General features: G+C 40.4%; 1 protein-coding gene and 1 long non-coding RNA gene across 2 annotated transcripts in view; one reads left to right on the top strand and one right to left on the bottom strand.

Annotated features, from left to right (window-relative positions):
- The window catches only part of LOC142743258 (uncharacterized), a 126,089-nt gene that overhangs the window by 1,573 nt on the left and 112,026 nt on the right, over positions 1-12,490 (top strand). Inside the window, exons 2-3 of the long non-coding RNA XR_012881527.1 lie at positions 545-621; positions 7,007-7,031. This is a non-coding gene — a long non-coding RNA (uncharacterized LOC142743258). The remainder of the gene's footprint in view (positions 1-544; positions 622-7,006; positions 7,032-12,490) is intronic.
- The window catches only part of RHOC (ras homolog family member C), a 115,069-nt gene that overhangs the window by 93,557 nt on the left and 9,022 nt on the right, over positions 1-12,490 (bottom strand). The window lies entirely within an intron of this gene.

Below are 12,490 nucleotides of genomic sequence, written 5' to 3'. Positions count from 1 at the left end.
AACGGCTGTCACACAGACCTATGTAATTCAATGGGGCTATTCCGACAATCGTTGTTTTTCACGCAGCGTGTGTCCGAGTTACTGCAGGTCCTATTTCTGTGTTTGTGCGCACCATGCAGCCCATTGAAGTCAATGGGTGTGTGAGAACAACGGACAGCACATGGACGTCATCCGTGTGTGGTCTGAGATTCTCACACGTTTCTAAAAAAAATAATGCGGATAAATACCCAGCACGTAAAAAAAATAAAACGCGCACTATGCACACGGAACTGCAAATAAGCTGCGATTTTTGCGGACGTAGAACTGAAACGCTCGTGTGAATCTAGCTTTAGTCTATTACACATTTGTGGTCATTGCCTGTGATCACATGGAGTAAATGACTAGCAATAGGATTATTTGTTTACATTTATAAATGCCACTTTATGTAAAGTTTAGAAATACTGAGGTGTTTTATTTATTTCAGATTGTAGTACTAATTTAACCAACTGAAGTTCCAAAATGTTTTGAAATTCTTAATTTGTTTTTATTTCTTTCATTATTGTAGGGGGCGATTCATTCTTGTCTGTATCCTGACTAAAAGGTTCACGTTTACTGCAGAGATCCAGCTCAGGATTATTTAATGTGACTGTTTCACCAGGATACGTTACCTTCTAGGTTACAATTTTTACATGGTGCCCTTTTAAAGATGTACCGGAGAACGCCCACTAAATTTCCCTGTGCAGAGCTATACTGAGGACTAGAAGTAGACTGCTCAGCCCTTGACTCGTTTCAACTGCTGAATAGCTGAGCCAGCTTAAACCGAAATGGGCATATGTGAAAGCTATATGTATCATCCAGGTCCCTTATTCACACTTTGCGGGGCTCGATTGTGGATATCTAGTTCAGCTTTTTTTTGGGCAAAATGTCTATTAGATATCCTGATGAAAGGTGCCCTGTTCTGGTGAGCGGGTCCCTTTAAGGCCATATTATGGCTCCATACTACCTCTGAGTAAAATGGATCCGTAATATGACTTCCTTACCGTACCTCTGCGTGCCTCTGATTTCAGATGGAGGTTTTTCTTGTTGCTACCATGGGGCCTTGAAGTACCATCAACTATCAAAATTCCTTTGTGAGTCGAGACCAAGGTATAGTTTATCCCCAGAGATGCTAGGATGCTAACCTTTCAGCAAAAGATGGCGTAGAGTCATAGTGGCTGGCATTCGTGCCTTGCGCCATATGAGACATGTTAATTATGACCAAGGCTTTGTCTTCATAAATGTTCTCCCTGTGCGTTTGTTTCTCTTAGAATCTGGACACATATATATGAAATAAGGGACCTTTCCTTTCTGTTAGATATATTGAGGTAGTTATGTCACGACCTCTACATGTATTTTCTTTATAATAATAATAATTTCTTCTTATGCAGAAATGGAGTACATACATTGGAGGTGGCATCCAGACTACTTGTAATGCTCATGTCTGACTGAGGTAGTAGTTTGTGTAGTTAGGGGGCAGTGGTGTTTGCCCATGGAGATAACTAGACAAACTACTGCCTTGCCAGATGTGGGAAGATTCTACAGGAGTTCTTCTACAGTCGTCCGTCCTCATTGAAGATGTGGGTAAACTGCAGCTGAATTGACGTGGTAGTGGTATTTTTCCATAATTAAGTAATATGTTTTCTTATTTATTCTGCATTTCAAGCAAGGAATCGAACTCAAGTCAAAGTACATATAACCCAATTGGATGTTTTTATCCAATCCCTACATCAGCATAAATGCCCTTATCTAGGACAAGACCGATGCAATTGATTCTAGCTCTTCATAACATAACAGCAGTTCAACACTGCTAGTGGCGCCATTCTTTTTCTGTCCCGACCTTGGAATTCTTTCTGGACAAATGCAGCACACCTCTCATAGTGGAAGCCGTGAAGTAATTTTAATTGACATAAGCTTGTTGCCTTGCAGAAGCTCTGTGAGAAAACAAGATTGCAGAGAAATAAAGTATTTGGCACCAGGTAAAGGGTTCTTTAATTCCACTGACCAAAAGGAAATAGACAGAGGATGGACACTTTTTATATATTCTCAGTGGGAATCGGGGGTGATCATAATTTGTGATCAGGAAACTGTCACAAAGTACTAGCACTGTGTAAGCGCAGGCTTAATTGTCAATATTGAAAACCTGCAGCTTCTAGAAAGAACAGGGGTCTTTATTAATTATGACTGGTATATAAAGATCACTTAGCAGTAGCGATTAGTAGAAAAAAGTAGGTTAAAGGGAACCTGTCAGCAGCATTTCAACTATTGAACTCTATTCACCCCTCGCTGGCCGCTGCTGTCAAAAGATCATTGGCGAACGGTCTGAAAACTCTTTTTTATGTTAATAATCCGGCAGTCTCGTTCGTTCATCTTCTTATGCAGGCCCACCGCTGAAAACTGGCCTGCACTAAATGCCAAAATTTCATCTGAGCGCGCATGCTCCTGTCATGTATGGTCCGATATCCTCCCCTGCTTCATCCGGGCTTCAAATCTAGTTACTGAGCATGCGCCGCTATGGTTTCCCGTTGTGTGCACGCACCAGAACAGGACATCGATGCTCAGGATTTCGTGTGTGCTGGGGAGGGTGAGGGAGGAGTCACGGTGCTGTCAACCAAAAGTAAGTCGGGGTAAACTCTGAAAGGCTTGGGGAATGAAGATGTGACTCCTTTATGCTCATTAGCATACAGCACGGGAACATTAAATGGAATACTAAAACTACAGAGCCTACTTAGAAGGTAATTTATAGGTTACATAAAAATGACTTTTCACCCACTTTCACCAGGTATTGGTGGTTTAATAGGTGAAATGCTGGTGACGGGTTCCCTTTAAAGAAGGATAGGAGTTTCCCCTTACCCTTTTGCCACAATCCAATCTTTTCTGATTTAATAGTCTTCCTAAAAGACATCGGAGAACAGATCTCTTGAACGTGATGTAAACCCAGCCTCTTTGATTAAAAAAAACAAAAACACCCCACTATTTATGGACTAGAAGAATAGAGAGAAGTTGTAATAGTTGTTGGCAACCCCCTTGACCTGTAGGATAATTTGCGACTTCTTCTTTTTATCTTTAATTACGGATCCTCGTGATTTTACTATACGTGCAATAATGTGTACTCTTGTATATGGATATGTATTTGCTGCCTCCTAGTGGCAGTAAGTTTACAAGCTAATTTTCCACTGTGAATGTTAACCCACATAAAACACGGTCTGAATATAGGACTTTTTTTCCTCCTGGTTTATGCTTGTGCAGTCTTTGTGCTATATATTTCAGTGCAAGTGGACTTGAGATTTTTGTTCACTTGTTCATAATAAAATGTTCCAATGTGGCCACAGTGTCATCCTTTATTTCTTCTGTTGCAATGCGCTTTAAACTACTATTAGTTTAATTAAGGGTGCACAATAAATTGTTGCCTTAAATATTGGTATTTCTACTATGAAGGGGTTTGTAATGGAATGGACTTGGAGAATATTGCTAAGTTGTTTTGTTTGTTGCTTGTATCAGACTTCTGCGTTCTTTTACATTTTCTTTTTATTGTTTTAAACAAAAGTAAATCATACAAACAGAATGTCAAACCGTTTTAGACAGCATATGTAGTTACAATCAAGAAGATGCAAAATGCCAGTAATTACAATGTAACTTTGCATATGCAGAAATTACTTAACGATTAGGTTAAGATGCAAAAGTTAGTGATGCAATGTAAATACACAATACAAGGGAACAGAAGGAAGGGAAAAGGTTATAAGGGGGAGGGGGAAGAGGATTGAGAGAGATTTACAAGATAAATTTATCTGAAATGTAAAAGTGTTAGTTACAATGATACGACTACCCGAGAACTAACTATTCCTACAGTCGGACATATACAGGATGGCTATTGTGTGACCAAGGCTACCTCCAGAAACCGGGTTGAGGTACGGAAAGTTGTCCAGGGTTTCCAAATCTAGTGTAGGAGCGGTTAGAGAGTGCCACTGTTTGTTCTATATAGTAAATTTTCTCGACTTTGTTTATCCATTGTGAGAGCGTGGGAACTATTTTTTTTTTTTTTCTTCCATCTTATGTATGTTTGCTCTTCTACAAAATCTAGATTCCTGGAATACATGGTTTCTGGCAATAATATTTACTTAACATGGCAAAAGGTCTTAGAGGTTTAAGTTGCTGTAGAGGGTGTACTAATGTTTTTCACTATCAAAAGATAGGCCATCTTGGTGCACTGTGTTACTGTGAATTAGGCTTTGTGCACATCACGATTTTGCAATATGTATAACGTATACACCAGGAAAAGCTTCCGACGTATCCCTGTGATGTAAGCCACTGTGGTATACATCACCCATAGGACTACCATGTTAAATAGTACACAATGCTTTTCCATGCTCCAAAAAAAATAAATTGTAAACCGATGTCTATCTGCACGACTGAAGCCAAAAGAGTACAGATTTGGCCTTTGCTGGGCTAATGGAACCCTATGGACATATTTAGTGTGTCCATCGAGAGCTTTCCCGTTCATGCGAAACGTATTACAAAATTTTTGTGCATCGAGCCTTCCATCTAAATATACCTCGCATCCTGTACTTCATTAGGTATGCTGTCAGATCATAGGGGTATCTTTGATATACTAACACAACATAGCAAAAAATAAATAAGTTCTACTATTAGGCCGAATGCACACTATGCATTTGGCCTAATACGTTGCGTTTCTTCTACACGTAAATTGGCCTGCGGTGCGTTTTTTAAAATCCGCAGCATGTTAATTTATCTTGCATTTCCGCTTGCGAATTGTATCTAACTAGTTTTAAGGCTGAGTTCACATGTTGCGGATTTGTCGCAGATTTTGTTGCGGTTTGGACGCAGATCTCGTCCTTTTGCATTGCAAAGTGTAAAATCTGCGTTGAAAATCTGCGTCAAATCCGCGACGTGTGAACTCAGCCTAAAAGAAAATGCACCAAATTCTGCAACGTAAAAACTCACCTAAAACGCATCAAAAAACACACCATTAGTTGCGGAATTTACCTGCAGAACTACCTACATATACCTGTGGTTTTGATGCAGATGTTATGCACCAAATTCCGCAACCTGTGCATTTAGCCTTAGGCTGGATTCGCACGTTTAAGGTTTGTTGCAGGGTTTTGTGTTTTTGTAAGCCAAATCCAGGAGTTCATGCAAAAGAGGAGATATTCCGTATCCGTCTTTACTTTTGGATCCACTCTTGCAGTTTGCTCAAATTGCATCAAAAACTGCATGTGTGAATCCAGCCTAAAAAAAAACTTTCTTAGGTCTCACGCACACAACATAGCCGCAGGCATTCTGTGTGTCGCTGTATGATGGCACTGTATTCTAGAAAGCTCATTTATTTTATTTTAAGCTGCAATTTCAGACATTGACAAGAGTAGCTATAGAAGGGAAGAAAAAAAGGTGGCGCTCCTCTAAGGTGATATTGTCTTGTGCATGGCATGTACACTGAAGAATACTCTTAACATTTACTCATGTAGTACTGTAGTAGGCACGACACTATTGCATTTTATCCGTGAGTATATGTAGTGACTATAAAAGCTGGCTGCCGCCTACTGCGGTCCCTTGAACAGCTCCTGTGGTTAACTATTCCATAGATTCACAGTTCTCACTCTAAAGAAGGCTTGTCGCCTCTGCAGATTGAACCTTTTTTTTTTTTTTGTCTCCAGAAAGATGTTTTTTTTTTACGTGTGTGTGTGTGTATATAATAATATATTTATTTGTATGTGTTTGTACATGGGTAGCACACCATTTTATACAGTAAAAAAAAACAAAAAACTGGACAGACAAAAGAGGCTGTTGCACTTTTTTTTTTTGTAAATGGGTAGGGCGGGACAGTTTGAGGTCACAAAACCCCGTACGATGTATATAAAATCTTTACCTTAGTGTTCATGGGAAGTTTATTAAAGAGGCTCTGTCACCAGATTTTGCAACCCCTATCTGCTATTGCAGCAGATAGGCGCTGCAATGTAGATTACAGTAACGTTTTTATTTTTAAAAAACAAGCATTTTTGGCCAAGTTATGGCCATTTTTGTATTTATGCAAATGAGGCTTGCAAATGTACAACTGGGCGTGTATTATGTGCCTACATCGGGGCGTGTTTACTACTTTTACTAGCTGGGCGTTCTGATGAGAAGTATCATCCACTTCTCTTCAGAACGCCCAGCTTCTGGCAGTGCAGATCTGTGACGTCACTCACAGGTCCTGCATCGTGTCGGCCACATCGGCACCAGAGGCTACAGTTGATTCTGCAGCAGCATCAGCGTTTGCAGGTAAGTAGCGACATCGATTTACCTGCAAACGCCGATGCTGCTGCAGAATCATCTGTAGCCTCTGGTGCCGATGTGTCCTCGCTCGTCCGACACGATGCAGGACCTGGGGAAGTGACGTCACAGCGTGGTCTCTCGAACACGGCTGTGTCTGCACTTCCAGAAGCTGGGCGTTCTGAAGAGAAGTGGATGATACTTCTCGTCAGAAAGCCCAGCTAGTAAAAGTAGTAAACACGCCCTGATGTACGCACATAATACACGCCCAGTTGTACTTTTACTTTTCAACACACCCACTTGGACTTTTGCAAGCCTCATTTGCATAAATACAAAAATGGCCATAACTTGGCCAAAAATGCTCGTTTTTTAAAAATAAAAACGTTACTGTAATCTACATTGCAGCGCCTATCTGCTGCAATAGCAGATAGGGGTTGCAAAATCTGGTGACAGAGCCTCTTTAAAATCTTATTCCACGGTTTGTGTTCAGCCGAAATATTATTCGCTGGAGGTTATAAAGTATTGGTTATGTTATTCAGTCTACGTTTTTATCGGGATTCCATTTGTTCTGGCTTCCCGGTCTGTTATAGAGACTATCCTAAGAGGTCATTATCTAAGTTCCCTTTGTTAGGGAATAGGTCTGAGTGGAACTCAAGGGCACTTTACTCTTTTATTTTTGACCTTTTTTTTTTTTTTTTTTTTTTTTTTTTTTTTTTTTTTTTAGGAAGAGAAGAAATCTCTACTAAGTGGTGAGCATTATTGTAAAAGTTCTTTGGACCATAGTTAATTGGACATTTTTGTTTATATTTTAGTGTTTGACACAATTTTCGTAGCGGTCATTTCTGCACATGGCTTCATATAGTTACATGTGAGTTCCGTAAGTAATGTCTTAACCCCTATTGTTACAAGTGTTATCACTCTATTTTCTTCGCATACATTTCATATTAACACACTATTTTTTTTCCTTCAATAGAAAATTATATAAACGGACACTGGGTAGAGCAATGGGGAGCAGTTTTGCACCTACTTTTGCCAATCTTTTCATGGGAAAATTCAAACACACCCACATCCATATGAATAGTGTATTTAAAAAGAAGCTTCTGTATTACAAAAGATATATAGACAATCTGTTCATCCTTTTTGGGATGGACTAAAAGAAGAGGCAGAAAATTGTTTATTTTTTAAATAACTGGGGTCCGTCCGTCACTGAATTTTCTCTTACTGCACAATAGGTTTTCTATATATTACAATCAACCAAAATACAATAACCACAAAAATCTATTTTGAAAATTAATGTAAACATTTACATCTCTTTTTCTCCAGTGCGCACACTACAAAGCCTGGCTTAATATATTAATATTGCGAACAATCAATTCAAGCACTGTAGTTTAGAAAGCACTCTTAGACAGCAAGCGAACATTTTGATAAAAAGGCTCAGGGAAAAAACTACCATAGACAAATTGTGGAATCTGCCAATCATACATCATTGATCACAAAAAAACTCTGCTACATAAACACAAAGAAAAGGAGAACACCTCAACAAACAAACGCAAACATAATTTCACTACAGATTTTAAAGTGGACACCACACATTAAGAAGTATAAAAAAAAACAAACATTGGGGCATCCTACAGAGTGATCCAATCCTGAATTGTATCTTACTAGGTTTTACCTACAGAAGGGGCTGCGATATTAAGAACATTATAGTCCCAAGTCGCCTTAGAGAAGAAGATAGTAGGACAGAAGTCCAAATTAATTTTTTTTCCCAAATTGATGGCGTCATATGCAATACTGTTAGATGTCTCTGCTGTGATAAAATTAATCACCGAAAAATAACGTTCAAATGTAATATTGCCAACAAAGTTGTTTTTTCCCATTAAATCATTTTTTAAACTGCCACAAGTTACGTGATATACTTACTAGTATGTCAATTTGATTGGTAATATATACAGTGAAGGAAATAAGTATTTGATCGCTTGCTGATTTTGTAAGTTTGACCACTGTCAAAGACATGAACAGTCTAGATTTTTTAGGCTAGGTTAATTTTACCAGTGAAAGATAGATTATATAAAAAAACAAACAGAAAATCACATTGTCAAAATTATATATATATTTATTTGCATTGTGCACAGAGAAATAAGTATTTGATCCCCTACCAACCATTTAGAGTTCAGCCTCCTCCAGACCAGTTACACGCTCCAAATCAACTTGGTGCCTGAATTAAAGACAGCTGTCTTAAATGGTAACCTGTATAAAAGACTCCTGTCCACAGACTCAATTAATCAGTCTGACTCTAACCTCTACAACATGGGCAAGACCAAAGAGCTTTCTAAGGATGTCAGGGACAAGATCATAGACCTGCACAAGGCTGGAATGGGCTACAAAACCATAAGTAAGACGCTGGGTGAGAAGGAGACAACTGTTGGTGCAATAGTAAGAAAATGGAAGACCTACAAAATGACTGTCAATCGAAACCGATCTGGGGCTCCATGCAAAATCTCACCTCGTGGGGTATCCTTGATCCTGAGGAAGGTGAGAGCTCAGCCGAAAACTACATGGGGGGGAACTTGTTAATGATCTCAAGGCAGCTGGGACCACAGTCCCCAAGAAAACCATTGGTAACACATTACGCCGTAATGGATTAAAATCCTGCAGTGCCCGCAAGGTCCCCCTGCTCAAGAAGACACATGTACAGGCCCGTCTGAAGTTTGCAAATGAACATCTGGATGATTCTGAGAGTGATTGGGAGAAGGTGCTGTGGTCAGATGAGACTAAAATTGAGCTCTTTGGCATTAACTCAACTCGCCGTGTTTGGAGGAAGAGAAATGCTGCCTATGACCCAAAGAACACCGTCCCCACTGTGAAGCATGGAGGTAGAAACATTATGTTTTGGGGGTGTTTCTCTGCTAAGGGCACAGGACTACTTCTCCGCATCAATGGGAGAATGGATGGAGCCATGTACCGTCAAATCCTTAGTGACAATCTCCTTCCCTTCACCAGGACATTAAAAATGGCTCGCGGCTGGGTCTTCCAGCACGACAATGACCCGAAGCATACAGCCAAGGCAACAAAGGAGTGGCTCAAAAAGAAGCACATTAAGGTCATGGAGTGGCCTAGCCAGTCTCCAGACCTTAATCCCATCAAAAACTTATGGAGGGAGCTGAAGATCCGAGTTGCCAAGCGACAGCCTCGAAATCTTAATGATTTACAGATGATCTGCAAAGAGGAGTGGGCCAAAATTCCATCTAACGTGTGCAAACCTCATTATCAACTACAAAAAACGTCTGACTGCTGTGCTTGCCAACAAGGGTTTTGCCACCAAGTATTAAGTCTTGTTTGCCAAAGGGATCAAATACTTATTTCTCTGTGCACAATGCAAATAAATATATATAATTTTGACAATGTGATTTTCTGTTTTGTATTTTATATAATCTATCTCTCACTGGTAAAATTAACCTAGCCTAAAAATTCTAGACTGTTCGTGTCTTTGACAGTGGTCAAACTTACAAAATCAGCAAGGGATCAAATACTTATTTCCTTCACTGTATAGGCAGGACCAAACAGATCTGTGTTTGTTGATCCTAGTTCTTAAGGGTCTAACACCAACAATCCCTTTCTGAAACACTGCATATCCAGGCACCTACACCATCAACATGGGGGACGCTTTGAAGTAAATATTACACCTCTAGAACAAATAAATTTTTTACATTGGGCAAACGATCGATCAATAACCGCTTCCCGACAATTGCCCTGTATAAACAGGGCAGCGATCAGCAGATTCATCTGCTGATCGTATGGTTTTAAGCCTTCGCACACCCAGACGTGCTAGGGTGATGTTTGGAGCGTGCTCACGCGTGGGTGAGCTCCATAGTCCCGGGTATCCGCTGCAAAATACAGCCGAGACCTGCAGCATAACAGCCAGGAGCAGCGGTCGCGCTGTTCTTGGTTGTTTGACTGCAGAATTTGAGGGGTTAATCGCAACCGAAGCATCTGAGGAGTTGAAAAGGGGGGGGGGGGCAGCCCCAATGACAGCTTATCTCCCCCCCCCCCACAACGAGATGGGGGGGGGGGGTTGACGACTGTTGTTATGGCAGCCCAGGGCTGCCTTCACTCTGTCTCTGCTAAGCCCTGCCTGTGGCTTAACAGAAGCCTGTAAGAATGGGAACATACTGCAATATGTTAGTATTGCACCAGCGCGCTCTAGCGATCGCTGGTTCAAGTCCCCTAGTGGGACTAATAAAGTGTGTGAAAAAAAGTTTTTAGTAGTAGGGGGGAATAAATAAATATTAACTTCAAACCCCTTTCCCATTTTCTCCCTAAAGTAATGTAAAAAACAAAATTGGTATTGCTGCGTCCTGTGAAAGTCTGAACTATTAGAGTGTAGTGTTACTTAATGCACATGGTAAAAAATAAAAATTGAAACCGCCAAAATCGCAGTTTTTTTTGGTCAACTTAGCTTTCAAAAAAAGTAATAAAGTGATGAAAAAGTTTTACGTACCAAAAATGCTAACGATAAAAACTACAGCTCGTCCTGCAAAAAATAAGCTCTCACACCGCTCGATCGGTGAAAAATTAAAAAGTTATGGCCCTCAGAATGTGGTGACACAACCTTTTTTTTTTTTTTTTTTTTTTAACAAAAGTAGTGAAATATAAAAAAAAAATCACGTCGGAATCGGTGCCATAAAACCCTCAATCTCCCCACATTGATTTTAATGGGAGGAGAGGTGTAATTCCCTGGCTTTTACAGCACACGGGGGGGGGGGGGGGGGAAGCAGCGTTTCCTTTCTTGCGTCTTCCGCCTCAGATCTTTCTGAAGGTGTTTTTCGTGGTGTTTTTGCCCATGGTTCTAACATTAGCTTCAATAGTCAGGGGCGAAAACTGGAAAAAACCGTGCAGGCAGTTTTAAAATCCTCTTAAAAATTCCTGAAGGAATTCTGAGGCCCTTTTTTTATTTTTTATTTTTATTTTTTTCTCTTCTCTGCCTGCAAAAAACTGAACGAGCACATTACGTCCGTAATAGACGGACTTATTTCGGCCGCAAGTCCCGGACCGAACACAGTGCAGGGAGCCGGGCTCCTAGCATCATAGTTATGTACGATGCTAGGAGTCCCTGCCTCGCTGCCGGACAACTGTCCCGTACTGTAATTATTATGTTTTCAGTACGGGACAGTAGTTCCACGGAGAGGCAGAGACTCCTAGCATCGTACACCACTATGATGCTAGGAGCCCGGCTTCCTGCAGTGTGTTCGGTCCGGGATTTGCGGCCGAAATACGTCCGTCTATTACGGACGTAATGTGCTCGTGTGAATCCAGCCTAAGGCTGGGTTCACACGACCTATTTTCAGGCGTAAACGAGGCGTATTATGCCTCGCTATACGGCTCCAATACGTCGGCAAACATCTGCCCATTAATTTGAATGGGTTTGCCGACGTACTATGCCGACGACCTGTAATTTACGCGTCGTCGTTTGACAGCTGTCAAACGACGACGCGTAAAATGACTGCCTCGTCAAAGAAGTGCAGGACACTTCTTTGGAATTAATTTGAGCCGTTTTTCATTGAATTCAATGAAGAACAGCTCTAAATTACGGCCGTCAATGACACCTCACAAAATGCGAGGACGAGCAATTACGTCTGAAATTACAGCTCCGTAATTTCAGCTGTATCGGACGTTGCCATGTGCACATACCCTAAGGGTGCATTCACATAGTGCAGTTTTGCAGCGTCTTTTCCTTGCGGCCGAAAACCACATAGAATAGCGCATGCGATCTTACCACCCTTTTTTTTTTTTTTTTTTTAAATTTTATTTTCTTATTTTATTTTTTATTTTTTTAAACATGGTTTTCGGCTGTGTGGCAAACGCGGCAAAACTGCACTCTTTGAATACATACTAAGAAAATATTTTTTTAGTCAAATGAAACCCCCCCCCCCTGCACAATCCTCGTTAACCATTTTATTTTAAAAAAAAAACTTAGATCATCGAAGTAGTCCAAACGGTCAAGCAGAAACTGCAAAATATAAAAATAAAGTTAGTAATATAAAAGATAAAAATCTCGTCTGCAGCGAATTCCCTTAAGGCAAGTTCACACGATGCTCAAGAAAAACCGACGTGTAGATGTGTAAAATACAGGAGCATTTCTTGTGAAGCGCCTTTTAAAATACAGGCATTTTTCATGTGTTTTTTTTTTTACGCATTTTGCGTCATTAGG

The sequence above is a fragment of the Rhinoderma darwinii genome, chromosome 2 (genome assembly GCF_050947455.1).
Source record: "Rhinoderma darwinii isolate aRhiDar2 chromosome 2, aRhiDar2.hap1, whole genome shotgun sequence".
NCBI classification, from domain to species: domain Eukaryota; kingdom Metazoa; phylum Chordata; class Amphibia; order Anura; family Rhinodermatidae; genus Rhinoderma; species Rhinoderma darwinii.
The sequence above is the reverse complement of the archived record's forward strand: the minus strand, read 5'-3'. Positions and strand labels throughout refer to the sequence as shown.